This window comes from Neocloeon triangulifer, unplaced genomic scaffold (genome assembly GCF_031216515.1).
Source record: "Neocloeon triangulifer isolate White Clay Creek 2 clone unplaced genomic scaffold, ASM3121651v1 ptg000017l, whole genome shotgun sequence".
Taxonomy (NCBI): Eukaryota; Metazoa; Arthropoda; class Insecta; order Ephemeroptera; family Baetidae; genus Neocloeon; species Neocloeon triangulifer.
In genome coordinates, this window is record NW_026775559.1 from 2,184,418 (window position 1) to 2,198,487 (window position 14,070).

Here is a 14,070-nt window from a genome sequence, read left to right on the forward strand (position 1 = left end):
GCTATATGTTTCACACAATCATCCTGTTACCTTTATGTTCTTTCCTTGGTGAAAAAACTCTCTAACCATCAATAAATTATTAACGAATTTTTGCAAGATATAGTAATTTACTCACTCGCTTTGCTTCACTTGCTTGAACCAAGACTAAAAAGAAAATTAAACACACGAAAACGTTTGACCAGAGCGGCATTTCAATCTTCTTTAGCGATTATCTCTTTCTAAATGCTCGTGGTTCATTTTCACCATTAGCTTGTTTCGCTCTGATTGTTTGGAAAAACAGGATGTTTTGATTTTGCCTGTGACATCCTTTGACGTCAAAAATTTTGAATAGTTAATAGCCCAGGAAAGCAAAAAAGAATTGGGCCAAACAAATAATTTTGGAACATATTGTAGAGAGATTGAGCAGCATCAGTCAATCACTATTATTTATGTTTAGAAAAATAATTTTTTCTTGTCAAGCACACATTGACCACAAGTGACGGAAAGGTTTTTTAAAACGTGCAAATAAAATTATAATCGTTAATGACACCATGCATAAAAATTGCTAAACTGGCGCGACATTTTAAAGAAATAATTATAATAATTTAGTTATAAATAGAAAATTGAATAAACCAATTTAACAGATTTCAGGTTTGAAAGAACAGGGACGACAAGATGTAATTTAATGCATAATATTATTTAAAAGTACCGAAAAATAATATTTACTGAAATCAGTGGAGTGCATGAAAATAGCCTTTGATTTTTTTTTAATTTAGCTTCAGCGTTAGTACAGAATTCTATTCAATACTTAAACAACACAGAAATAAATAAAGAAAGGCATGCTCAACAGCGTAATTTTTAATAAAATTTCTTGTAAGATGTTTTTATGAGAATTTCAGTTCACTTTTTTTATTTTCACAAACGTTATATTAAAATATTTTAAATTCTTAATTAACACCATTGATATCAGCGACAAATCGTCTTTTTGATCATCAGGAAAGCCCTTTAGAAGCGAGACATGGACGTGACACAATTGCAAGTCAATTCCACGGTAAAAAACTTGTAGTAAAATTCTAAGCACTATAGTAACTGGAAATTCATAAAGTCAAATTATTTTGTATCTTGAAATATATATTAGTTTCTTCTTGCACAAAATTTTTATTTCTCTCGCGAAAAAGCATAATATTCATTTTGAATTGAAGGAGGTATAGAATATTATTCTAAAAATTATTTCATTCATCAAAAAAAGTGGAGAATATTTCGTGTAAAAGTGAGATCTGCATAACCGATGCTATTCTTTTTTAATAAGAGAAGGACTTTTGTGCAATTTGATATTGTATAGATTGAACCATCTTCCTATGCCAGCGATTGTCAACGACCACGAATATAAATCTGCGCTGCTCACACAGTAGCTGATGCAGCACAAAGAGCCCCTCTCTGGGTTGCTCTAAAACCGCACACCGGCTCTCTGATTCTCGCGTTTATTTATTCTCATTTCTTTTTCAATACCAAGGTGCAATTGAGTTTCGGATAAAAGGCTAAATATCTGTGCACTTATAAGGGAGGAGCAGCTGGGTCCTTTTATTTCGCTCTGTTGTTGCGCCAACAGACCCGCGCTTCATTCACCGAGATGGGCTAATTTATGAGACGACAGCATCCAGGAGAGAAAAAGATGAGACGTTCGCACCCTAGCAGCGCGTGAATTCAGAAAAAAAAATTGAAGATAACAATCGTCACCCAGATCTCTCCAAAGTTCATAGCAAGCGGTTGATCTGTTTGTTTGGCGTCTGACCTCAGAAAAGGCCAGCGCACATTTTGAACGCATTTGACTCCATGACCAAAAATAACTTTTGGGGACTTTTATTTGGTGATAGAGAGCGGGGAGTAAAAAGCAGTAATAATTGAAATTTTTAAATATCATTTTTACGACACTTTTTTTAACTTTTTATATTCTTAAATGATTAAAATTGTGATATTTTACTATTATTTTACATTGAAATAATTTTTAATTAATTCATTTAATTACTAAAAATTATTTTTGTGATAATACCTAACACGTCATATTTAAATTTTAAGGACATTTTTAAATCTAGCCTCTGATTAATATTATTATCGATTATTATAAAAAATTATAATCTTCCTTTCTCCTATTAAAATGTTGATTTATTTTAGAATTTATATACATAATTGCAATGATTTATTAAAAGCTCATCAATTTGAACTTGAATTTAGACTTGGACTCGTTAAAATCAAACATCATGAATCAAACTTTGATCATGAAATTCTTAATAATTCAATCAATTTTTTTGAAATAAAATTTCGCTTACAGGATACAAATTTCAAAATTATTGCATTTTTGGAGAGAGAGAAAAACATTATCATCAAGAAAAATCAAGATAAAAGAATGAGTCTCTTTAATAAAGTGGAAAATAGCAGGCAGGCAGATCAGATATGCTTGAGGTTGGAGAGACTATGAAGTTGAATGGCTGCTGATGTGTGGTTTTTGTCGCGGCGGGGGCCCTTTGCGAAGGCCCACTGCTGGGCCCTCTGGAGCAGTCAATGAAGGAAAAGCATGAATGAGTGGAAATATTTGGCCAAATCCGCTGGATGTGCTGCTGGTTTATCGCATGGAAATAACGAGGTGCCGTGAATGAAAGGGGCAATCGAGTGAATGGCCGCACTAATGAACATCAGACTTAATCACGCTCGCGGTTTCCTCAATTACTGCAAGCAACTCAAGCACCAATTCAACGAGCAAGAGCAGAGCAATTCGGTAATGAAGAGGAGCGACAAGGTTTTTTAAAGTAGTGTACCATGAGCTCCCTCTAATTAGGGAAATGATCTCTTCATTTAAATTCAGATCTATTCATGTATAAGAGGAAGTGTATAGAGGGTTGACAAAAGTAGCTATAACATACATAATGACGGCTATTATGTATACAATTACGAATTATTTAAATTAAATATCAAATACAAGCTGCTGTGGTTTTTTTAATTTTATTTTAATAAAATTTATTATAACGGACAGCAGATTTTAATCAAACATGAATTTTCTAATAAGAAAAGTCCAAAAAATCTACACTAAAATTACTTAATCTAAGTGGCAAGGGTTGAAAGTTCATTAAAAAAATTAAAGCTTGTGAGGTGAACATGAAAGTCAAATTTTTTGAAATTATATGCAGTACATTTAATATATCTATAAGTTTAAATTCAAATGAGATATAACCGGATATAACAGTCTAACTAAGGAGATATTTAAGGCCAAAACCTTCTTATAGTTGGATATTTAGCTCAATTCATTATTATTTCAAAACAATTTTTAGGCTGTTAATTCTTGAGAATTTAACAAGAAAATCCGTCTATGGAATTTTCATCCCATATTAATTATTATAAATATTGCAAACGAAAAATTTATGTAAATTTGTCCCGCACGCTTAATTCTCTTCAAAAGTGCAGATATATTTAATTGTGGCGCGAACAGATTTATCGAGTCTGGCGAGTGTTGAGAGGATTCCGCGCGCTCTCGCGGCAATAAAAGCACAAGCGTGAATAAATTTATAAATTACACACTCGTCTCTCGTTTTATTCAGCAAGTGGCTGATGCTCTGGAATATAATAATCATATTTCGAGCCCAACCCTTTTCCCATAAAACCGAGGATGAGTTATGGAGTTGCGCTGTTCAAACAACCGACCCATGCGCGCTCCCTATAAATTTATTTGTGTGTAATTTTTTACGTTGCTGCTCGCTTGCTTGCTGCACTACACACACATAAACAGCGCACGAATTCCGCGTGTTAGTTAGTTAGTCAGCCATAGCGCCATCCCGTCCGTTCGCGCACAGCATGGGGCCGAAAAATAAAACGCCGCCAAGCTACTTTTGATAAATATATAATTTCCGAATTATAAACAAGAACGAACAATCCTCAGAACACATGACTTTCATAATAAAAATAAATAGAACACTCTTTTTTTTTAAATTTAAAAAAAAGATACAAATTGTATTAAAATGAGGCCAAACAAGATATTGTTTATTTGTTATTAGGAAAAAAATTAAAAAAATCAAACCTCCCTGACCGAATTTTCAATTAATTTATGCAAATCATTCTTGATTGCTAAATTTAAACAAATAGCTGCAATGAATGTTAATGTTGAAAATGTCAGCTCATAAGGAATCTATTATAGTGACCAAAAGGATCAAGGTCATTGAATATTTGTGGCAAACTGCAAATAATTAATCGCTCTCATATTATGGTTCTACAATTTCTCTCACCACAAATTCAAATCGGCTTTTGAGTAAGAAGTGTGACATATCAATTGATAGGTCAAGTCACCAGGGACCGAATGATGACTTGAAAAGGTCACCATGAGAATATAAAAAAATGCCAAAAATATTGATTTCATAGGACTCAAAAGCCTTTGATTGGTTGATAAATTTTCCCTATTGAATGCTACTGATGGATTAGACTGCAGTATTTTGAAGGAAGCTTAAGTTGCAAAAAATTGATTTCACATCTAAAAACCTGAGGCGACTTTGAAAAATTTTAATTAAAAAAAAATTATATGAAATAATTCCAATAAATTAAAATTAATTCGCCTCCCCACCTACTTAATTAATTTTTTATTTTAAACTTCTTCTGTGGAAGATATTTTTAAAAATTTAAGAGATAAAAATTAACGTAACTCATCTTCGACTGTGATTGATAGATGCCAAAAATCCTTCGGAATGCAATTTTTTAAAGGAAAGGGTTTTTTTACTTTTTCTCCCTCTGAATCTATTGAGATGGAATGGCGAAAATGTGTCCGTCTGTCTGCTTGCGAGATGAATTCGTTTTCTAAAAGTGTGTGCGGGCATGATGAATCGGGCCACATCCATCACTATACACGCCGCGCATCCTTTCTGTCCGAGCAAGAAGTATGTTTTTTTTTTATTGTTACCCTTTGAGTGATTGTCGTCGTGCTCAGGGTCTCTTTTCAAAACTCGATTGCTGCTTGACCCTTTTGTCGAGAGAGAAAAATAAAACTCACATATTGTGACTGGCGCGCAATAAAATAAAGTTACAGAGCAGAGCAGGTTGAACCTTTCTCAGTTATTGCAACCGAGGCAGTGATAAAAATTTTTGAAGAGAGATGAAAAAGAAACGCCCCTTGTGATATGAGACGTGTGTGTATCTAGATCGATTTGTATATGTGAATTCCTTTGTGTGCGACCAGGCACTGATTTTCAACCAGGTTATGCTGCTTGGCCTAAACAAGATTGATCGATTCTTAATTGAATGCTTTTTTCCAATGCAACAAAAATTAAAGGTTGAGAAATTTTAAATAATGAATAAAAATTCATGGGATTTCTGATTTTTCCTCTTGTTTGTCAATTGATTTGATGAAATTTTGACGATTCGGCCAAATTTATTGCTCTGACTAATTTTTGAAATTTATATTATCTCATTCGTAACGCAAATGCGAGAATGAAGTGTTGAAACGAGAGCTCGTTTTGAGCGCGAATATATATTTGGAGGCGTCCCGCTGCTCGGGTTAATTTTATTCTCCTTGGGCCGAATCATCTTTTCTTTCTTGCTCTCTCGCGAAGTTGAATGGGAGCGCAAATTGCGCTTAATGCCAGCAACTGCAAGGGCGGCGTGGGTGTCACCATGGCAACCCCTGCAAACGCGCGGTGCACCCTCGCGCGCCATCTTGCGATTTTCGCACCACCCGCGGCGACCCCAAGATTTCCTTATCCCGGCGCGGGACATTTGCCAGCCACTCAAACCCTCCTTCTTCCCTTTTCATTGCAGAAATAAATAAAAAAACAACAAGAGAGACAAATAACACGCCAACTTGAACACAAAAATGACACTCGGAAGAACATTTTTTTTTTTACTTCAGTGCAGTAGCAGATTTTGGTTAAAAAATTTCAAGTTTTGAATTGATCTTCATAACACCAATAAAAATATTAAGAACTGACCTTTCCGAGTAAGCATATCAAAAGCAATAGGTCAACTCTTACAATTTATAGAAAATCATCTTCCACAGTTGAGTTTTCCAATAGTTTTGCTTCAATCTTCGAACTTAGTTAATAACCGCACATGTTGGACCATTTCGGAAAAGCCAGATCTGCAGAGATCAAAAAGTTCAAAGCCAACCGGCAGATATTCACGAAGAAAACAGCCATGAAAGCGATCTCATTTTGGCAAAACATGGATCCTCTCCAACCAAATTCGTATTGGCTCTTGAAAATAAAAAGTGAAACGCAGTGAAACGTATAGAAAATTTATGGCACGACAAATTGATATAGGTTAAACTAAAAGGTCAATTCAGTGCTTTAATTTTTGAGAAAAGTTTGAATTTCATTTTCATTTTAGGAAACCTAAAATCCTAATTTTACTTTACAATTTATTAGCGTTAAACTGCTTGTAAACAAATTTAAATATTTAAAAAGGAAAGAAAATGTTTTTTTTTTATGTTATTTATTTAAACTTGGGTTTTGACGCAACAGGGTCTTGTTTGGTGCCGAGCACGCGCCGTTTGTTGCGAATAAAGCCGAGGGATGAATTTGAATGAGTGTCTGTGTGTGTAAACTCGGGGGCACTCGCTTGAATTGGCGCGCGGGCACATGTAGCGGAAGTAACGACCGCTCCGAATATCATCCACTCCTCCCTCAATACACACAAAACGCTGCCCCCATGGCTCTCAAGAGTGCAAAACGCGGAATAATCGACGAAAGCTGCTCTTGACCACAAAATACGCGCGTTTTTCTACAGAAATACAAAATGTTTAACCATAGTTATTTATTATTTAATAAAAAATAGCATAAATATGAAGAAAAAATTAAAAAAAATTAAAAAAAAAATTAAATATGCAATTTTTGACTAATCGCCTTTTATTGGAATTACGTTCGAAGATTTCACAACTTTAGGGTTGAAAGGCTTAAAAAATACACAAATAAATACGGTAGGACGAATCTTTACAAGTTTTAAGTGTATATTTGTGTGGAATATTAAAAGCTCTTTGTTGGGTTTTGAAAAAGTGCCGAGTCACGGCGCATCAGGTGCGCCCTTCATTTTTCCGCGAATACACAATCAAACATTATCTATCATTTTTCAATTTTTTCCTTCTCCATTTCTCATTTTCTGTCACACAAATTCTTATTCATTTACAAAATTTAGACATCACCGTGATTTTTCACTTTTTTTCCGCTCACAAAAACATGCAGCTAAAAATTTTTGTGAAGGGTGTCGCCTCGCCGTGTTTTATACTATTTTGGGTGTCGCCTTTTGATTTCATTCAGATTAATAATTCTCCAAGCACTGCCCTTTTTCAATTATGCAAGGTGTGAAGGGGCTAATGAGGATATTATTCAAATCGCAGAAAGCGGAACCGAAAATGAAAGGAATAAAAAAAATCACCTGCTTACAAACTTATAATCCAGGACAAGCGCAGCTGCCACGACGCGCACGTGCTCTGATAATGATGTCCAAATTTTATTGAACACAAAAGGCCTCTTAATACCCGCGCGCCACAGACCGAGAGACAAATTGAATTATTTATAGGTTGCCATCTGCACCCGCGCACTTTCAATTACGGGAGAGCAATTGGTTCCAATTTGTCTCAAATCATCTGCCACGAAAAAGCTTAGAAAGTGCTTAAAAGAAAAATAAATTTCTTTGTATTAGTCCAAAGCAGAGATAGATTAATTCCAATCAAAGAAAAGTGCAATAGGAAAACTTTTTTGTTCTTATTCGCAAATCTGAAAGGAATAAATTAATTAATTTCAATGCAAATGATCTAAAATGTATAAAAATCTAAGAATATCATCAAAAAATTCCATTAAAATCCAATTTATTTAATTAAATATATTAAATAATTAAAAATTTAAAAATATTACTTAATTTTTTTCAAAGAATTGCAACATTTTGGTGAATGTTGTTAGAATTATCACAACAGTCTTTTGTGAGCCGAAAACCGAGAGATCACAACAATTTTTCCACTCTCATTCTTATGAAAATTACTTTTATTCCTATTGGAAAGACCACCGTGAAAATGTTTGTTGCAGGAGAAAGACCACCCCGTCCTGTTATTCTTCCTGATCAAAAAGACACAAAACCCCTTTCGTGCTCAAATCGCATGGCTTCCACGCGAACGCACCTGACAGCAGGTTGATGACCTACACCAACATATATGCCTAATCCCTGAACGCAGAGAGTTCAATTTGTTAACAGAAAAGAGGAAAGGACACGTGTTTTGATGCGCGAGGAGAAATTCCAGATGCGGTTCGGGCCGATGGGTCGCGATAAGGGACAACAATGCGGGTGGCCGAGCCTGATTACCTGCCATTGTCGCGCCGCCCGACCAGATCGCTGATAGCCCGCCGAAGCGAGCTACTTATCGCCACCAACCACACATCAATCGCAATCAAGCCAATTCAAACCAACCACGCCATCATCTTTTTTTGACTAATCTGATTGTCTTGTTTATTTGATCAGCAGATATTTGGTGTATTATTGACAGTTTTTTGGTCAATATATTTCAAGTGTACAATTCTCGAGCAATTGCAATGCATCAAATTTTCTTAAAAATTTTACTCGACTCAAATTTTGCCATCTTTTTGTATGGAGTATTAGTTAGTAAATTATTTTGATTAATTTTTCCCCAAGTTTTATTTTACTAATATTTTAAATCTAAACTTATTAATTTATTAAGTTTTTAAAAGTTCTAAAAACATAGATTTGAATTATAATTTTTTTTAGAAATTGAGTTTGATTGTATTTTTTTTTTTTTTTTAATATACATTTTCAGATCAAAACACTTTATTTATGCGTGCAGTAATATTTCTCGCTCGACTGAAATGAAATTTAATTCAGCTTATTTTATGTAATGCTACAGCATGAGCTGCAAGGTCAGAACATTTGCAGGTTTTCATCATATTCAATTTAGACTATGCTGCGGTTATGATCAAACTTAAAACGATTTCTTAAATTATTAGATTTTATAATTACTGATTCAAATAAATTATTAGCAAAATTAAAAAAAATTGAGGATCAGAGATTTTCACATTGAAAGTGAAATATTGAAGGAATAATCAATTATGCAAAAAGACTATGATGTGATTTTATTAGAATCGGTTGCACGTGTGTGGAGTGAAGGAAAGATGCGATTAGGAATGCAAATGTAAACAATTACGGGCGCGAGGGCCCGACGTTTTGATCGCGCGCATTGTTGTTGTCTGCGTTAGTTGTTTGACAAACCAATGGAGTAATAATTTCGTGTGTGCGTGTCGTTGGCGGGCGGGGGTTCCGATCAAGATAAGATTATGATCCCTTATGAGCCGAGGGGCGAATCCACCCCTTGTGTTCGTGACACCCCGACCGACCACCCCCCGCGCCACCTCATTTCAATGACAAAGCGCGAGGGCGAAACAACAAAATCTTTCCTCCCTTTGAGCTGTGAAGGAGCAAAATAGAGAGAAAGAGGTTGACGCGCGCATTACATAGAGACACACAGACCCCCAATCCATTATTCATCACGCACAAAACGCACATATAGCATATTCAACACGTTCGCCCAACTCAAGAATTTTATCTTATTAATTTTTTCTTTGAAAGAAAAACTTTTAAAAATGTAAATTAAAATTGAGAGTATTATTTACATAAATAGTAAAATTAAATTCTAAAAAAAATCGCTTTTTTCATTTCAAATTTTAAATAAATAGACGCTGATATTGAGAAAAAGATTATTTAGGATTATTTTATGTGTCTATTTATATTCCATGAGAGCAATGATCTTCAGAGAAGAATTAAAGCGTTCCAATTTCATATTTATTTTTCTTATCACAAAAAATAAAAAAATCTTGTTTAAATCAAGAAATTTTTACTTTTTTTAGTAGAGACGCAAGAATATCATAATATTCTACAACAAAAAAATCATTAAATCTTAAGTTTCAATAAAACACACAGAAATTAAAAATCATTAAAACATTAAAAAAAATGAAAATAAAAAATTAATAAAAAAAACTTTTGTTAGTCTCACATTTAATTTAAATCAGAACGACTCACTCTGGACTTATTTAATTTGCGATAAGTATAATTGTTAGTAGCTTTTTCAACTTACAGAACATACTTTCATAAGAGTGAATAAAAAAATTAATTATGATGCAAGTTTTATAACAATTTTGATTTTCTACAATTTTTATTTCTAATTTCACCTTTAATTTTACCATTGGCATAAATATTTAATTCAGCAATTGAACTTTTGTATAATATTTTGAGGTCAACATTGAGTTAATATCGCTGAATTTTGAATACCATGCAAAATCAAATTCTGAGTTTGTACATTTTTTGTCCTCCTGAAGGTCTGGTTTAGGTTGCGGGAATCGTTTATTTTTTGTATTTTATTTGTTTGGAATGCGTCGGCGGAGGTGGAAAAACACAATAACGGATTCGTGGAAGGTTTTTCTGAGAGAAAAAGAGACCGCGACCTACCCCAGCATTGTCATTGTGGCGCGGCCCTTGAATTATTATTTTCTGTCCCTGCGACACAGCACAAAAGAGCAAAAGCATCGTTTGTAACGCGCCGTGTCAAGCACCGAAATAAAAAATAAAATTCGCCCCGAAAAAGAAGAAGGTACAAATTGTATATATTTCTCATTCCCCCGCGCGCCAAATTATATTTGTGGAAAATCATTAATTCAAACGACGCCATTAATCAAATTGGTTCTCGTTCGAAGAAATAAAATAAAAATCTTGGCACAGGTGTTTGTGAATTTTCAGTCTCTCCATATAATAGTTAATAGGATTAGAGATAAGGAAAAATAAGCAGCTCTCTTGAGCAGACAAGTTCAAACAAGAGATGCTATCGAACCTAAGCTCCAACTTGTATATTATTGTAATTTTTATCGCCACAAAACCTGTGCCGCGCACCTCCATTTATTTCAGACTTGGTTTATATTTCGATGCAAAGAAATTTGGTAGAAATTTTCAATATTTTTTTTTTTTAATTTTTTAATGCAAATAAGTTAATTTTGCTAAATAACAGTGTATTTTTATTTATCACCTTTCAGTTCAATTTATTGTACAAAGTCTAGAGCAATAAGTATTTAACTGCTGATGTATTGATTTAGCTTGATGTTTTAATAAAGAAATTTGTGCAACCGGTGAGCAATCACAATTAAAAATGAAAAACTTATGTGATAAAAAACATTGCATGTATCAAATTTTATAATTTTTTTTTCTTAATTTTTTTTTATTTGCAAGTAATTTTGAGCAATATTCAAAATTTTCACTTTGATAATAGTTTTTATTGTTTTTCCAGCAATCTCAAAAGAAAAGAAAAGAAAAGCAATTGTTAAGAGGGAAATCATTGAATTGAATAGTTGATAAAAATACACAACCAATAACAAAAGCTTTTTCCACAGGAACAAGAAAGATCATTTATAATTAAAATCAACTATTTTTTTTTTCATTTGTATTAAATTGTAATTGAGTTTTCAACTTTGTATGTATTCATCTAGATGAATTGTGTGCGAACGGCAATTCAAACCTCAACTTTTTCTACTAATAATTATTACACTGCCGAGCTGCATAAATTAGAGTTGAGAGCAACCAATTTTTCTGGCGTGTTTACGAGCAAGCGAGTTTCATAAATTAGACGCGGATTACAGCAAAAAGTTGCGCGGAGACTTTTTCATTCATAAAATTTTTCGTATCATCCGATCGTCATCAGCGCAAATAAATTTAAAAATGTTTTGCAAAAGGTGTGCCTCGTCTGACATTCACTCTGAAATCAAGATTATAAAATAAGGCAAAAAAGAATCTGCGTTTTATTATGCGTAATTAGTGACAGGATTAATTGATGCGACGGATAAGAGGGGAGTCCATTCATTTGTCTAGGTGGACAGACCGAGATTAAGTCACAAGCAGAAGTCATATCCAGCAGATGGACCCGCAAGATAAAATGCAAATCCCATGACAAGCTCTCGCGTGACTCTTAATATCAAACCCAATCTCTCCCCGTCTCAAATTAATTAAAGGTTTTTGTTAAACGAAATTCAAAGAAAAAATTCAAATAAAAAATGTGGATAAAATGGACCACATTTAATGAACGTTGTTGAAAGAATTGCCGTTTTAATTATTATTTATGTTCGCTTAATTTCAATTAATGATAATATGGATGAATTTGCTGATTTTTAATTTCATTAATTTGTATACTAATTTATCCCGAGTTTTTAAATTTCCAATAAATTTAAATATATGGATTGTTTATACATAAAAGATTAAAAAATTCTAGAATTCAATTGATTTGGAATTAAAATTCCTAACAGCAAATTCAACTTTTAACATCATAAAAAAATTAAACTCCGATTTTCTTCTTATTTTCATTGCATAAATTGCCCTCATTGGAACCCCATAAACATTCATTTAAAAGAAAATTGAATGTGTTCGTACAACACACTTTCTTTTCCTATATAATATATATTATGATCTTTGAAGTCTTCAAAACCAAGTAAGCCATGATATGCCTTCAAAATTGAAATTGATATGAATGTAAAAAGTTACAGAATAGATCAAGAACGAGTTAGCTTAACTTCATTTTTTAATCTTCAGATCACATCAAAGCTACTCACGCAGAGTAAAATTTGATTTCTTTCATCCACGTACACGACTGTGTATTCAAAAAATCAACAGGAAACTGCTTGCATTGCAAACTTATGAAAGCTGTGGGGTTGGCTGTGGGTTTGTGGACTGTGGAGATAATTTTGGCACCTACCTTTGATAGCAGGGAGGAGCCGACGATCTTCTAGTCGACTTTTCGGCAGCCGAAATGGCCGAATCCTGAACGTTTAGTCCAATTTTTAGTTCAATTGAACTCCAGCGAAAAGGCACACGCGACTCTCACATCCAGATGAGACTCTTCGCTCTTCGTTTTTGTTGTTGTTGATTTTTGGCGGCAAGAAACGCATGTGCGCCCGCATCAGGTGGTGGCAAAAGGGGTTTTGCACGGGAGATCAACAGTGAAATTTATTTACTAAACGTACTAAACTTGCTGTTGATTTTCCCTGTCTTGTCCTGTTCATTCTAATAAAAAGTTCACTCAAATCTAATCAAAAAAGAATATTTCAAATTATTTTGAAAAGCTGTAGTAAAAATACTCGATTTTTATTATTGCCGCACCTCCTTTGCAAAATCTCATTGATTTACTAGATTAAATTATTAGGTCCATGCAAAATCTTTCAATGTACTCACTTCTCAGTCAGCCTCTGTGGAAACTTAGAAACGATTTTGTATTTTTTTTTATCAGTCCAGTTAAATTAATTAGTCTGGAAGTTCTGCCAAAGAAAAAGTCGGAAGAATTTTGGATCAAATACATTAAAATTTACGCCTTGAAACGGCAAAGGTGCAGAATTTTTAAATTTTCTTCTAATCTTTCTTGATTGATCTCTTCTGTATGTCTTCCTATAAAATGCAATTAATTTAATTTTTAAAATATATTTTTGGAGCTGGATAAAAATTTGAGTGAAATTTTCATTGATTTTTATTTTTAATCGGTGAGATTTAATGTATGCAAAAATTAGAAAATTCCCACAAAGGGGAGCAATATTATTTTTTAGAGTTATGCATCCTAGGATACCTCAACGGAAATGAGACCTCTTTATAAATAATAAAGAAAAAGAAATTGAAATTAATATTTGGATTATATAAAATAAAACACACTCAACCAATTTTTATCTCTATCTGATTGTGAGCATATCTTTGGTTCTTTTTCTCAAATACTTTTCATTGCAATATCAAAAAAATACAAGAATGTGGATAAAAAGAGATGCGTGGGTCTCGTCGCTAATAAATAAATTAGAGTGGAATTTCGGGTTGACAAATGGTCCAAGAGGAGAATTTTTGTACAAAGCGGAGGAATTCGTGTTGAAATGTTGTGGGTCTGGGGCGCTGCTTTTGTCTTTGAGTTGGACCGCCTGAGCGAGCGACAAGATAAAAATCTGGCATAAAAATATACATGTGTCTATGACGAATAAATTTGTTTCTTTAGGGGCTGAAAATAAGGAAATAAATCGCGCTTCTTACGGCCGCACCGTCTTCAAACAAAAGCGC

The 14,070-nt window shown here is 33.6% G+C and overlaps 1 protein-coding gene across 3 annotated transcripts in view; it reads right to left on the reverse strand.

Annotated features, from left to right (window-relative positions):
• LOC132203417 (probable ATP-dependent RNA helicase DDX52) overlaps positions 1-12,901 on the reverse strand; it is a 95,447-nt gene extending 82,546 nt beyond the window's left edge. For all 3 annotated transcript variants that reach the window (XM_059631198.1, XM_059631197.1, XM_059631196.1), the window contains exon 1: positions 12,737-12,901. The gene's annotated coding sequence lies outside the window, so the exon portion shown is untranslated. The remainder of the gene's footprint in view (positions 1-12,736) is intronic.
• Between the last annotated feature and the right edge of the window lie 1,169 nt (positions 12,902-14,070).